Genomic DNA, 12,731 nt, shown 5'->3' on the forward strand with positions numbered 1-12,731 from the left:
AGCAAGGCGACAGACGTCCACACCGATTTTCTAATCATGCAGTAAGTCTTCTTGAGTCTGGCGGCTGGTTTCTGGTGACATGGAGTTCGAGTGATGGAATCGGTGCTCTACTCCTGCAGGTCACAACTCTCTAAGCCGCTCCAGCATGATGGCACTCTTCTTCTCCGCAGCTAGCAACAGGGGTTGCGGACAGCAAACTCCAGACGACATCCCTTCGGGTCACAAAAGGGCACAGGCGACGGCCCCCTTTATGTCACAATGTGGTACAACAACGACAGCCATTTTCTTCCCCTTGGCCCCCATATAGCAACGGGGGTCACAGGTCAAGACAGCACACAAAGCCACAGCCCCTTTGGGCCACAGAGCTGCATGGGCGATGGCCTGCTTCTTTCCACAGCGCTGTACACGGTGACAGCCCTTACCCCTTCACTGCGGCACCCATCTCGCAATAGGGCTGCAACAGCACACGGAGGGCCCACCCGTTGGGTTACAACACTGCATGGGCGATGGCCCGCTGATATCTCCGTCCTTCAACTTCGGAGCTATGGATGGCCCCAAATGCCAGGCTAAGAACTGCATAACAAAAAAATGAACGTGAGAGCAGCGAAAATAGTGCCTTTGCTTCGCTGCTCAAAACCACGGGGAAATTAATGTAGGTCCTGGAGGGCCACACCCAGGTCAAATTTCAGGACACCCACAAATCGATTGAATACAAATGTATATTTAGTAGAAATCATTTACATGGACAGTGGCTCACCTGAAAATGTGACACAAAGGCGGCCCTCGTAGACAGACCAAACACCCCTGATCTAGACCCATGCAAATCTGTATATCTATCTATAAAGATAGGAAGTGTTTTATTGACCTTGGACAAGCACTGTAGACAAGGGGCGCAGAAGGCAATGTAAGTGGTAGAGGAGAAATGTGGAAAATAGGTTAGGAACTGTTGGATACGGAGCTTGAGAACTCCGAAGGGATACACAGGTTGGAAAGGGTGCGTGGAGAAATGCGGACTTTAAAATATCAATGTTTAAAATGGCCTTAAGTGCAGGGCACACCTGTTGGTCGAACTTATTCTCACAGTGATGCACACTCACTGGAAGAAAAGGGAGTGATGGAATCCCTCGCTGAGAGATCTTGTTATTCAAGCCGTGTACAAGCTATGACCAATAAACATGCTGATAGGAAACCTGGTACTGGTGCCAACTCGAGCTTCCGTGCTGCTGAACAGACTCCGAAAGGGAGTTTTGTATGCAGATGCCAGCCACTTGGCACCTAGTCCTGTGATGGCCACGAATAATCTTCACGAGCAAAGATGAAATAACGAGTAGTCCTTCCCATTTGGTTATGGTTTTGTAATGTGTTTAACGATAAAATTAAGTAAATAGTCTGCAAATGGTACATCCTTTAAATCCAGAATTCCACAGACTCTTACCACAGCCAATCATTTCAGATGGGTTTAATTGTCAAGCAGCGCGAATACAAATCTGCACTACTCAAAACATGAATTGGACGTCACACATGATTTAGCAGTGACCATAATATTTCAGCGTGTAACAGAGGGCTGGAGAACGTGTTTGGTATTCCAACTATCTGAGGTGAGGTGGCATGAAGCCTCTACCTCACAGATAAATGGAATCTTGGAGTCTAGCCACCGGTTGTGCGTGCTCGGTAACCCAGTAGGAAGATGTGAGACCTTCAGGAAGAGACTGTCATCATGTAGTCGCAGTAATTCCATCCCTTAAACAAGAAGCATAGTTATTGTGGAACTCAGTGAGACAATGGCCTCAGAGCCATGACTTGAAGCAGACTAAAGCGGATAAACTACCCAGAGCCGCATTCTAAATATAAAACTGAATTTTCTAGCCCGGGCTCTACGGATACCACACTGTGCAGTCAGTATACGATCTAAATTAACATAATGGCCGATTCACAAAGCCATTTTTGGGTTTATATAAACACGTTTGTGGCTGAAAATTGCTTCATTTATGCCGGTCAGGAATTCACAGGATTTATGACAACTCTCAATGGTTTTACTACTGAGTAATTTTCCTCCACAAATATGAAGAAATCTGCATTCGTAAACCTGACGCAAAGGATGGGCAGTGGACTGACCTAGGTGTGGTTCGCCTACACAAGCTTTGATCTCACCTTCTCCCACACAAAAAATGGTCGGAGTTTTACTCCAGCTAAAGAAAATCCTTTCAAAGTGCCCGGGGAATAAATCAGCTCCAGACTTGGAGGAGAATGCAGGGGAAGGGATTCTCGCCGGGAACAAAATGTTTTCCTCAGTGGAGGAAAAGAAATAACTGAAACAACAAGCATTTGCAATGCAATAGGTCTCGCATTATTAAAGTTTGAGCTATTGGCATTGCTAAATAAGGCAACACCAATAGCTCAAACTTTAATAATGCGAGACCTATTGCATTGCAAATGCTTTTTTAATATGTTCACGTGTTATGTTATCCTCATGTATCAGTTCTGTTCCTACTGTGAAGCGCTCTGACGCCTCGGGGTAAAGTCCGTAGTACATAAAAATGCATAAATAAATAAAGTAATTGGGAAACATGCGCATTCTCCCAGCTTGTATCTCACTCCTACCATTTTACTTCTCTGTATCGATAAAGACACACGTGTGCGCGCTACAGCAAGGCTGGTCATTTCTATTACTGTTCCTTAAAGCACGTCGTTCAACAAAAAAAACACAAAAAAAACGTAATTGCGAAACACACGCATGCGCTACAGCAAGGCGTGTCATTGCTCTCATGTATTTTGTTTACTCACAACTATCACTTTTATCTTATGTAAGTTAACGTCTGCTTTTGTAATATGTTCACGTGTTATGTTCTCCTCATGTATCAGTTCTGTTCCTAGTGTGAAGCGCTTTGGCGCCTCGGGGTAAAGTCCGTAGTACATAAAAATGCATAAATAAATAAAGTAATTGGTAAACATGCGCATTCTTCCAGCTTGTATCTCACTCCTACCATTGTACTTCTAGCCCGTAATTGCAAAACACACGCGCGCGCTACAGCAAGGCGTGTCATTGCTCTCACGTATTTTGTTTACTCACAACTATCACTTTTACCTTATGTAAGTTAGCGTCTGCTTTTGTAATATGTTCACGTGTTATGTTCGCCTCATGTATCAGTTCTGTTCCTAGTGTGAAGCGCTCTGACGCCTCGGGGTAAAGTCCGTAGTACATAAAAATGCATAAAGAAATAAATAAAGTAATTGGTAAAGATGCGCATTCTCCCAGCTTGTATCTCACTCCTACCATTGTACTTCTCTGTATCGATAAAGACACACGTGTGCGCGCTACAGCAAGGCGTGTCATTTCTATTACTGTACCTTAAAGCACGCCGTTCAACAATTTTTTTTTTTTTAAAAGCCCGTAATTGCGAAACACACGCGCGCGCTACAGCAAGGCGTGTCATTGCTCTCATGTATTTTGTTTACTCAAAACTATCACTTTTACCTTATGTAAGTTAACGTCTGCTTTTGTAATATGTTCACGTGTTATGTTCTCCTCATGTATCAGTTCTGTTCCTAGTGTGAAGCGCTCTGACGCCTCGGTAAAGTCCATAGTACATAAAAATGAATAAATAAATAAATAAAGTAATTGGTAAACATGCGCATTCTTCAGCTTGTATCTCACTCCTACCATTGTACTTCTCTGTATCGATAAAGACACACGCGTGCGCGCTACAGCAAGGCGTGTCATTTCTCTTACCATGCCCGTAGCTCTGTTGCTCCTCCTACGGCCTATTGGTGTCGGTTACGAGCTTCATGCGCGTAATAGACACCAATAGGCCATGGGAGGAGCAATGCTCGCGGAAAAAGCCAATAGATTTAAGTCTTTCATTATGGAAACAACGCCAAGGCCAATGAAGTAACAGTAAACAAACAAGCATTTGCAATGCAATAGGTCTCGCATTAGGAAAGTTTGAGCTATTGGCATTGTAAATGACAATATTTTTGTATGTGTTGGTTTTGAAAATGGATACATTAATAGCATTGTTATTTACAATCCCAATAGCTTAAACTTTTGCAAATGTGACACCTATTGCATTTGTAATGCAATATGTGTTGTGTTGAGAGTGGGAGAGCGGGACAGTGGGAGAGTGGGTGGGAGAGTCAGTGAGTGGGTGGGTGGGAGAGTCAGTGAGTGGGTGGGAGAGTGAGTGGGTGGGTGGGAGGGAGAGTCAGTGAGTGGGTGGGAGAGTGAGTGGGTGGGTGGGAGAGTCAGTGAGTGGGTGGGAGAGTCAGTGAGTGGGTGGGAGAGTGAGTGGGTGGGAGAGTCAGTGAGTGGGTGGGAGAGTCAGTGAGTAGGTGGGAGAGTCAGTGAGTGAGTGGGAGAGTCAGTGAGTGGGTGGGAGAGTCAGTGAGTGGGTGGGAGAGTCAGTGAGTGGGTGGGAGAGTCAGTGAGTGGGTGGGAGAGTCAGTGAGTGGGAGGGAGAGTCAGTGAGTTGTAGGGCTGGATTACATTCCATGGCTTCCAATTAAAATTACCATCGGACAATGAATCCAGCAAATAAGGACTTTGGCTAAACAGCTCCCCCATTACCTGTTAAGACATTTTTCATCAAGTATCACTTGGACGCTCATGGACTGTGTGCTTGTGGCAGCTGTATGGGGCATTTGTTATTAGCATGCATAAGCTACTGCTGAAGGTCTTCGAGCAGTTTCCGGTTTTGCTTTATTATGCCTGAACATTAGTATGCAAACTACTAAAGATATTTCAATGTGATTCTCTCGAGGCTCGTTAGTCCCTTATCACATCCCCAAATTCTCCTACAGACTTTACAGACTTTAACTTAGAGATTACTCTCCAGGTTAAGAGGGAAAAAAAAACTAAACATACACGGCGTTCCTGGCGATCAGAATCACGGCAGTAATGGTAACTGCTTTTGCTACTCGAAATGCGAGCCTTAGCGATTTTATTTAGGAGTGGCTATAATTAAACATAATGCATTTTATTTTTCTTGACTGCTGTACTGACCTGTGAACAAAAGAAACTAATTCTGACTGCCAGAAGAGAGCATCATAGTTGCATCCCAGAATCATGCAAGGTCAATAGCCACTGCACAGTATGCCTTTTACAGTAAAATAACAAGGAAGTGTCAGCACAGAAAAGCGGGCGAATAAAATAAAACACAACTTTTACACATATCGAAGTCCTATGTGCTGACGCGGTGCCCAGGGTGATGTGTCTACAGACAGGAAAGGGTTAAAACGCAAACTCACCGCAGCAGCCCGGCTTCAACAGGAAGCCAGGCAACCTTTGTTGGGACGGGGGCGGGGCCGGACACGCGACCGGAGCTTCCCAGGAGGCAGGCTGCAGTGGCTGGCGCATGGCTCCGGTGCAGAGAGAGGAGAGCCCTGCGTGCAGCCGGCGTCCGCCCGGGAAGCCAAGGAGCGGAGTGCCGGTGTCCCTGTGCCCGTTGACGTCGGAAGAGTCCTGCGGAGTAGAAGTCCCGGTGAGTGGGGCTGCAGCGTGTGTATGTGTGTGTGTACGCGCGCGCGCCTGTGTGTGCGTGCGTGCATGCAGAGGGGTGGGGGCTGGATGTGTCCGGTGAGTGGGGCTCCGTGCTTGCGTGTCTGTGTGTATGCAGAGGGGTGGGTGGGGGGCGGCAGCGTGTGTGTGTGAGCGCCCGCCTGTGTGTATGCGTGCATGCAGAGGGGTGGGGGCTGGCTGTGAGTTACTCTGCGCAAGCGCGGCTCAGACGCGCGCTCCCGCGGTCAAAACTGAGACTGCAAAAGCGCGCGTCTGAGTCGTGTCCACTCTCCTGAATACGGGTCACATTAGGTCTGTAGCAGACACTCTCAATGCTCACGCATTGAGAGTACGTCTGCTCGACCTAAAAAGGACATGCATGAGCATTTTACTGTGAAAAATGGCTCTGAAAACCCCTTTTTTTGTTTACAAAATGCCCAGCGCTGCACGAAGCCCTGCTACGCAGTGCAACGCTAGGCGCGAGACCTAAAAATGTGCAATTGCAGGTCGGGCTGTCTTTGCTCAGAGTGAGACTGTACACGAAGTAGAAATCTGGAATGAGGAAAAGGGAGCGGAGCTAGTGGAACTGTTGTAAGGTAAATTCCACAGTTGACCACAGGCAGCAGCTGAGGAGGAGATGAATCAAGGTATAACAGGAACATGTCGGATGACATTCCCTGTAATAAGTCTGGAACCTTAAAGTTGGCACAGCTTTCCAGACGCACTATTTGGATTTTTTGGACGTTCCAAACGTAGTAAATCTGCAGCCAGGCTGAAGTATTCAACATTAACCCAACGTGTCCGTTTCTTTATAGAAATTAGACACTTTCCTCACAAAAAAAACATCAGTCGAACTCAATAGGTTCCTCTAGTTCCTTGCCAGAACTCAACATATTCCATCTAAGATGGGCAATGCTGCAGGGTAGGTTTCCTGTTGCCCAGTTTGACAAGATCAGACCCCTTATTCTATTTAGACACCTGCAAGTGTTTTAGAATAAAAACAAGAACCCTGGGACAGTTTGCCACTAGGATTCAATTATGACCTTCGAGCTAAAGTTGGTAATGAAAGGAGCATTCCTCGAGCTGTATCCGCAGAAAATGTTTTTATTTCTCTTCTTGTATCGTTCATAAGATAAGAATTGTTCGAGTTTTAAATCAAAACTTGACTATGTAAATGCAATATACTCTAGCAACCTTTCTGCTTAGAATTCATAATTGCCTGCTGCTAGGAAAGTATTGGACAAAAGTACAATTGTCTGAAATGTAACAGTTTGCTCAACTCGTGCCCAGTCCATCTCAAGGTTGACCTTTGGCCAAGAAAATGCAGAACGGCATTAATAGAACAAGCATTTGCAATGCAATAGGTCTCGCATTTACGCAAGTTTAAGCTATTGACATTGCAAATAACAAGGCCTTTTATTTTTATTTTTGTTTTAAAAACATAAATAAAAGGCATTGTCATTTACAGTGGCAATAGCTTAAACTCGTGTAACTGCGAGACCTATTGCATTGCAAATGCTTTTTTTTTATAGCGGATGGTTTTCCAGTTCGTTCGCCTCTTGGCGCTGCTCTGTGGTGCCCCCGCGGCCTGGGGGCTCCGCAGTGCACCCCCTGGCCGCCCTCCCCTCCTGTATCGATTGTGGGAGCGAGTGCGGAACCCCCACGCCCGCCTGTAACGTGCTCAGACGGATGGAGGTGTCCGCGGGCCCTGCTTAGTATTCCGGGCACTCGCCACTGACTCGCTTTTTGTAGAAAGAAAGAAGGGAGAGAGGGGGGATGCTCAGTGGCGGATCAGAGGAGAGATTCCTTCACACCTCCTCTACCCCCGGCTTCCCAGAGACAAGTTTGGGAGCCCCTTCTCTCTCCGGGGGGAGCACGCACGGCAGAGCCCCTCAGACTCGCAGCCCATCTTCCCACGACTCCCAGTGAAAGGACACCGTCTCCTTGACATTGGCAGCCGCAGAGCCCCTTATCGCGGGATTTCACCTCAAAATCGAGGCACGCACAGGTGCTGCCAGCGGGCGCGCGCTCCATCACGGGGATTATATATTTTATATTAAATGGCTCTAATAATGAACTCGGCATCTGCCAGTGTGCCGTTGACTCCCAGCTTCTCTCAAATGTGTTAAATAATCAAAGACCTGTTTTGACGTGTCCAGCCGTGCAATGCAGTTAAGATAACTGGAGCGCTGTAAACAACCTTACAAAAAGAAAGGTGCGCATCCACTATTGCCTACTCTGACGAAAACACTGGAGCCCACTCACTGATTGGAAGGGAGGGAGAGAAGAAAGGGAAATGGAGGCGCGGGGGCAATGACACAACGAAAGCCAAACCAGCTCGCCTTGTGAAATAGGTGCAGCACGGTTCAAGTTTACATTGCAGCGGTCTGCGGAGACCAGAGCAAGTCCATGGCCGGGGCAGGTGCAAGAAGGCGCCATAGACGGCAGTACACCCTGTTCTGAAGCAGGCTGCAGGATAACCCTCCCTCTCCGTCCGTCTGGCTCTGCTGCTCAGCTGGAGCCTGCTAATTGGTTGGAAGAGTGGGAGGAAGAAGCGGGGAAAAGATACAACACTGAAAGCAAAACCAGCATGGCACTCGTGAAACGGGTGCAACGCTGATAAAGTACATCCACAATTATATATAAACCAGGATCTTCCGGCTACTGACATTAACGAAGCCTCTCGATGGGCTCATAGCCAATAAAAAAAAAACGGAAGTCAGGCACTTTTGCCTGAGACGGGGGCGGGGCCTGCAATCCGGCAGGAAGTCCCGCCCGCGAGGAAGAAGTGGAGCCGGCCGACTGATGGCCTCTCCGCAGCCCGGGGCTCCCAGGTGCTGGAGGGAGCCCCGGAAGTGAAGTCCTGCCCCCTGGTACCAGCGCTGCCGTAGATTAGACACTGAACACGCCGAAAGAGCCCGGTAAGGGGTGGGGGGGGGGGGGTGTGGTCTCGGTGTCTGTCTGTCTCTCTCTCTCTCTCTCTCTCTCTCTCTCTCTCTCTCTCTCTCTCTCTCTCTCTCTATGTGTGTGTGTGCCTGTGTATGTGCGCATGCGTGAGTGTAGAGTGTTTGCGCAAGGGAATGAGGCAGGAGAGGGGCACGGCGCCGTGCGCGCTCACGAGGTCAAAACTGAGCAGATCTGCGCTCGTGCACCCTCTCCTGTCCACATTCCTAAAAACGGGTAGCAATAGTTGTCGAAGCCGACTGCAATCAATGCTTACGCATTGAAGCAGGTCGTGCTTCGACCTAAAAATGAATGTCTTTATGCATATTCTTAGTTATCAACCTGATTTATTTTAAAAAGTAGTAGGATTACTAATTTTGATACTGTATTTGTTTCTACATAATGGATTGATGAAAACATTTGTTAATTTTGTTTGCAGCATTTTTTATTTATCTTTTGCAGAGAATAAGAAAAAGGCAGTAAGAACAGTTACATTCTGCACCACATTCACATTGTAATAGTCCCCTTTAACTTTGAATTTGTATAAACTAATGATACATTGATCGAGCACCATTTCCATGTATTACCAGCCACCTATAAACAATATTTTCCCAACAGCTACTCACATTTTTATCCACCACGTTTTTCACAGATGTACAAATCCGAGTGGGTAAGGTCGGGTCGCTGTCAAGACTTGTGAAGTACAATGGTGGCAATGCGGCCTCGACCGCTGTCCAGAATGGATTATCATCACTGTCCCATTTGAGTGTTGTCAGTATCATGTCCTACCCATTCAGTCTGCATGCCACCCCTCCTCTAACCAGCAATCTTGTTAGCGCAGCACTTTCCACCTCTGCCCACCTGAGAAAATCCAGCTTCCAGCTAGTGATTAATGGTGAGCTAGATGATTTGCATGAAATTGCCATTCTTGTTTTCACCAAAATCAGGGTGTATGACTGGACACGCAGTCTTATAATTGTTTGTGCAGCTAAGGAATCCCACTAGACACACTCTTGGTTGCTGATTTATGGTCAGAGAAACTCATCCCAGTATTTTTGTGCATTGCCAGAACATGCGCATTAAATCTGCAACACCTTGGGCACCAGTCCGGGACCCCTTGGTACATGCTTCAAGGAAGGCCAGAAGGATTTGACTTATCATATCCCTCACAGCTCTTCGGCCCTGTCCCATCTCCAGCATGCCTTCTACTACCGCCTGTGATTGAACCGTCGTAGGGCACCGAATGTCTGCAACTGACCTGCTGAGATAGGGGGTATAGGTCTTCCAATTGTAAGGACATCAGCGTCTGTCCATTGCTGTCTTCATGGCACCAATCTCAGTTTCGTTTTCTCCAGTCATTAAATATAATGGATATACAGTTATGAGCTACTAACAGTTCGGTCAGGTAAAGGAATTGAAAATAATGTTATTCATTAAACATTAACCCTTTCCCTGTGTACGACAGCCGGGAGCCGTCGTGCGCAACGGTGCAACTGGTGCGCAGGACGGCTCCCAGCCGTCCTGGCACATGGCACCGGAAATCCCTCTGGTGCAGGCACCAGAGGGATCTCATTTTCATCCCCAAAGCCTCGGGAGCTGGGGAAGAAATTCTCTAACTCCCGGGGCCCCCGTAGTTTCTATGAAATGATGATCAGCGCGCACGTTGCGCTGACGTCATTTCAAAGAAACTGAAACGAGCCTTTAGGCTTATTTCAGTTTCACTTTCTATGTGCTCAGGGGGCTATCTCAGCCCCCTAAGCACGTAGAAAGACAGGAGAGGTATCATTGGAAAGGGGGGAATCTCCCCAGCAGGGCGATCCCCAAGCAGGGATCCACCACTAGACACCAGGGAGGGGGGAGCGGCCGCTTGGGCATGAGCCTTTGCTCCCCCCTCCCCAACAAATGGCCAAATTCAGTCTTTCTGCCCCCCCGGGGGGCAGATGGGAGCAGTAGCCCCCAATCTGCCCCAAGGGGGGGGGGGGGGGCAGAAAGCCCACTGGACGCCAGGGATTTTTATTTTGGCAATTTCAATGAGGGTGGAGGCTGTACAAAATGGACATGCCCCCGCCACAACTACAGCCTTTCTGCCCTTCGGGCAGGTGGGGTGGGGGGGTAGAAAGCCCACTAGACACCAGGGATTTTTCTTGGGGTAATTTTAATTGGGTGGGAGCTGACCAAATCTGGCAAGCCAATACCCCCACCCCTCACCACAATTACAGCCTTACTGCCCTAGGGCAGAAAGCCCACTCAACACCAGGGATTTTTATTTTGGGAATTTCTATGAGGGTGGGGGCTGCCCAAAACGGGCGTGTCAATGCCCCCACCTCTGCCACAACGACAGCTTTTCTGCCCCCGCTGGGGACCAGATGGGGGCAGTAGGTCCCAATCTGCCCCCTCAGGGGGTAGAAAGCCCAGTAGACACCAGGGATTTTTCCTGGGGTAATTTTTATTGGATGGGGGCTGCCCAAAACGGGCAAGCCAATGCCCCCCATCCCCTCGCCACAATTACAGCCGTTCTACCCCCTTGGGACCAGATGGGGGTGGGGGGTAGACCCCAATCTGACCCCCGGAGGGGCAAAAAGCCCACTGAAAACCAGGGATTTTTTGGGGGCAATTTTAATTAGGGTAAGGGCTGCCCAAAACGGGCATGCCAATGCCCCCACACCCACCAAAATGACAGCCTTTCTGCGCCCCCCCCCGGTGGGCAGATGGCAGTAGCTTCCATTCTGCTCCCCGGGGGGGCTGGGGACAAAGAGCCCACTAGACGCTAGGGATTTTTTTTGCCAATTTGAATCAGGGGTGGGGGCTGCCCAAAACGGGCATGCCAATGCCCCCAACCACCGCCCAAAAAAATTTGAGTCTTTCTGGACACCTGGATGAATAAGGGGGCAGTAGCCCTCAATCTGGCCCCCCCCCCCCCGGGAGGCAGAAAGCCCACTAGAAACCAGTGATTTTTTTATTTTATTATTCATGTAGAGGTGGGGGCTGCCTAAAATGGGCATTACAATACCCCCACCCACCCCCCTGAACAATTCCAGTCTTTCTGCCCCCCCGGGTGGACAGATGGGGGCAATGGCCCCTGATCTGCCTCCGGGGGGCAGAAAGCCCACTAGGTGCCAGCGATTACGCTGACTTTTTTTATGCGTGGGGGCCGCCCAGAATGGGCATACCAATGCCCCCACCCCCCCAAAAATAGCCATAGTCTGTCTGCCACCGTAGGGAAACCTATAAAACCTGTCCATTTTTGAAAACTAGACACCCAGGGGAATCCAGGATGGGGTGACTTGTCTAGCTCTCACCAGATTCTGTTACCCAGAATCCCATGTAAACCTCAAAATGTGTCCAAAAAACACATTTTCCTCACATTTCTGAGGTGGAAAGTATTGGAATCTGCATGGATCCACAAAATTCCACCCACCTCGCGTTCCACAAAGACTTCTGAGAAAAATGGTACCTCACTTGTGTGGGTAGGCCTAGTGCCCGCGACAGGCAGTGGCCCAAAACCTATTAAGGCAACTTAAAAATTACCTATCACAAAACAACCTGGTTTTGCAAGGGGATTCTGAGTAGGGAAATGTTTTGGGACAGATGGGTGCAGTGGTCCCTGATCTGCCTCCGGGGGGCAGAAATCCCACTAGGTGCCAGCGATTACGCTGACTTTTTTTTATGCTTGGGGGCTGCCCAGAATGGGCATACCAATGCCCCCACTCCCCAAAAAATAGCCATAGTCTGTCTGCCACCCTTGGGGACATATCAGGGCCAAACCCCCCCCCCCCCCAGATGCCCCCCAGGGTGGCACAAAGACCATTAGGCACAGAAAGTTTTTTGGGCAATGTGGCTACCTGTGGATTTTGGGCCCTAGCGCAGCTGGCACATAGGGAAACCTATAAAACCTGTCCGTTTTTGAAAACTAGACACCCAGGGGAATCCAGGATGGGGTGACTTGTCTGGCTCTCACCAGGTTCTGTTACCCAGTATCCCTTGTAAACCTCAAAATTAGTCCAAAAAACAAATTTTCCTCACATTTCTGTGGTGGAAAGTATTGGAATCTGCATGGATCCACAAAATTCCACCCACCTCGCGTTCCCCAAAGTCTTCCGAGAAAAATGGTACCTCACTTGTGTGGGTAGGCCTAGTGTCCGCGACAGGCAAGGGCCCAAAACCTATTAAGGCAACTTCAAAATTACCTATCACAAAACAACCTGGTTTTGCAAGGGGATTCTGGGTAGGGAAATGTTGGAGGACCCACGCAAGCCATAACTTGCTTGACTCCCCCGGGCGTCTAGTTTTCATA

At 48.5% G+C, this 12,731-nt stretch overlaps 1 protein-coding gene across 2 annotated transcripts in view; it reads right to left on the bottom strand.

Moving 5' to 3' along the window:
* GOSR2 (golgi SNAP receptor complex member 2) overlaps positions 1–12,731 on the bottom strand; it is a 110,180-nt gene that overhangs the window by 82,015 nt on the left and 15,434 nt on the right. The gene's annotated exons all lie outside the window — the stretch shown is intronic.

Source organism: Lissotriton helveticus, chromosome 5_1, assembly GCF_964261635.1.
Source record: "Lissotriton helveticus chromosome 5_1, aLisHel1.1, whole genome shotgun sequence".
In the NCBI taxonomy this organism is placed as follows: domain Eukaryota; kingdom Metazoa; phylum Chordata; class Amphibia; order Caudata; family Salamandridae; genus Lissotriton; species Lissotriton helveticus.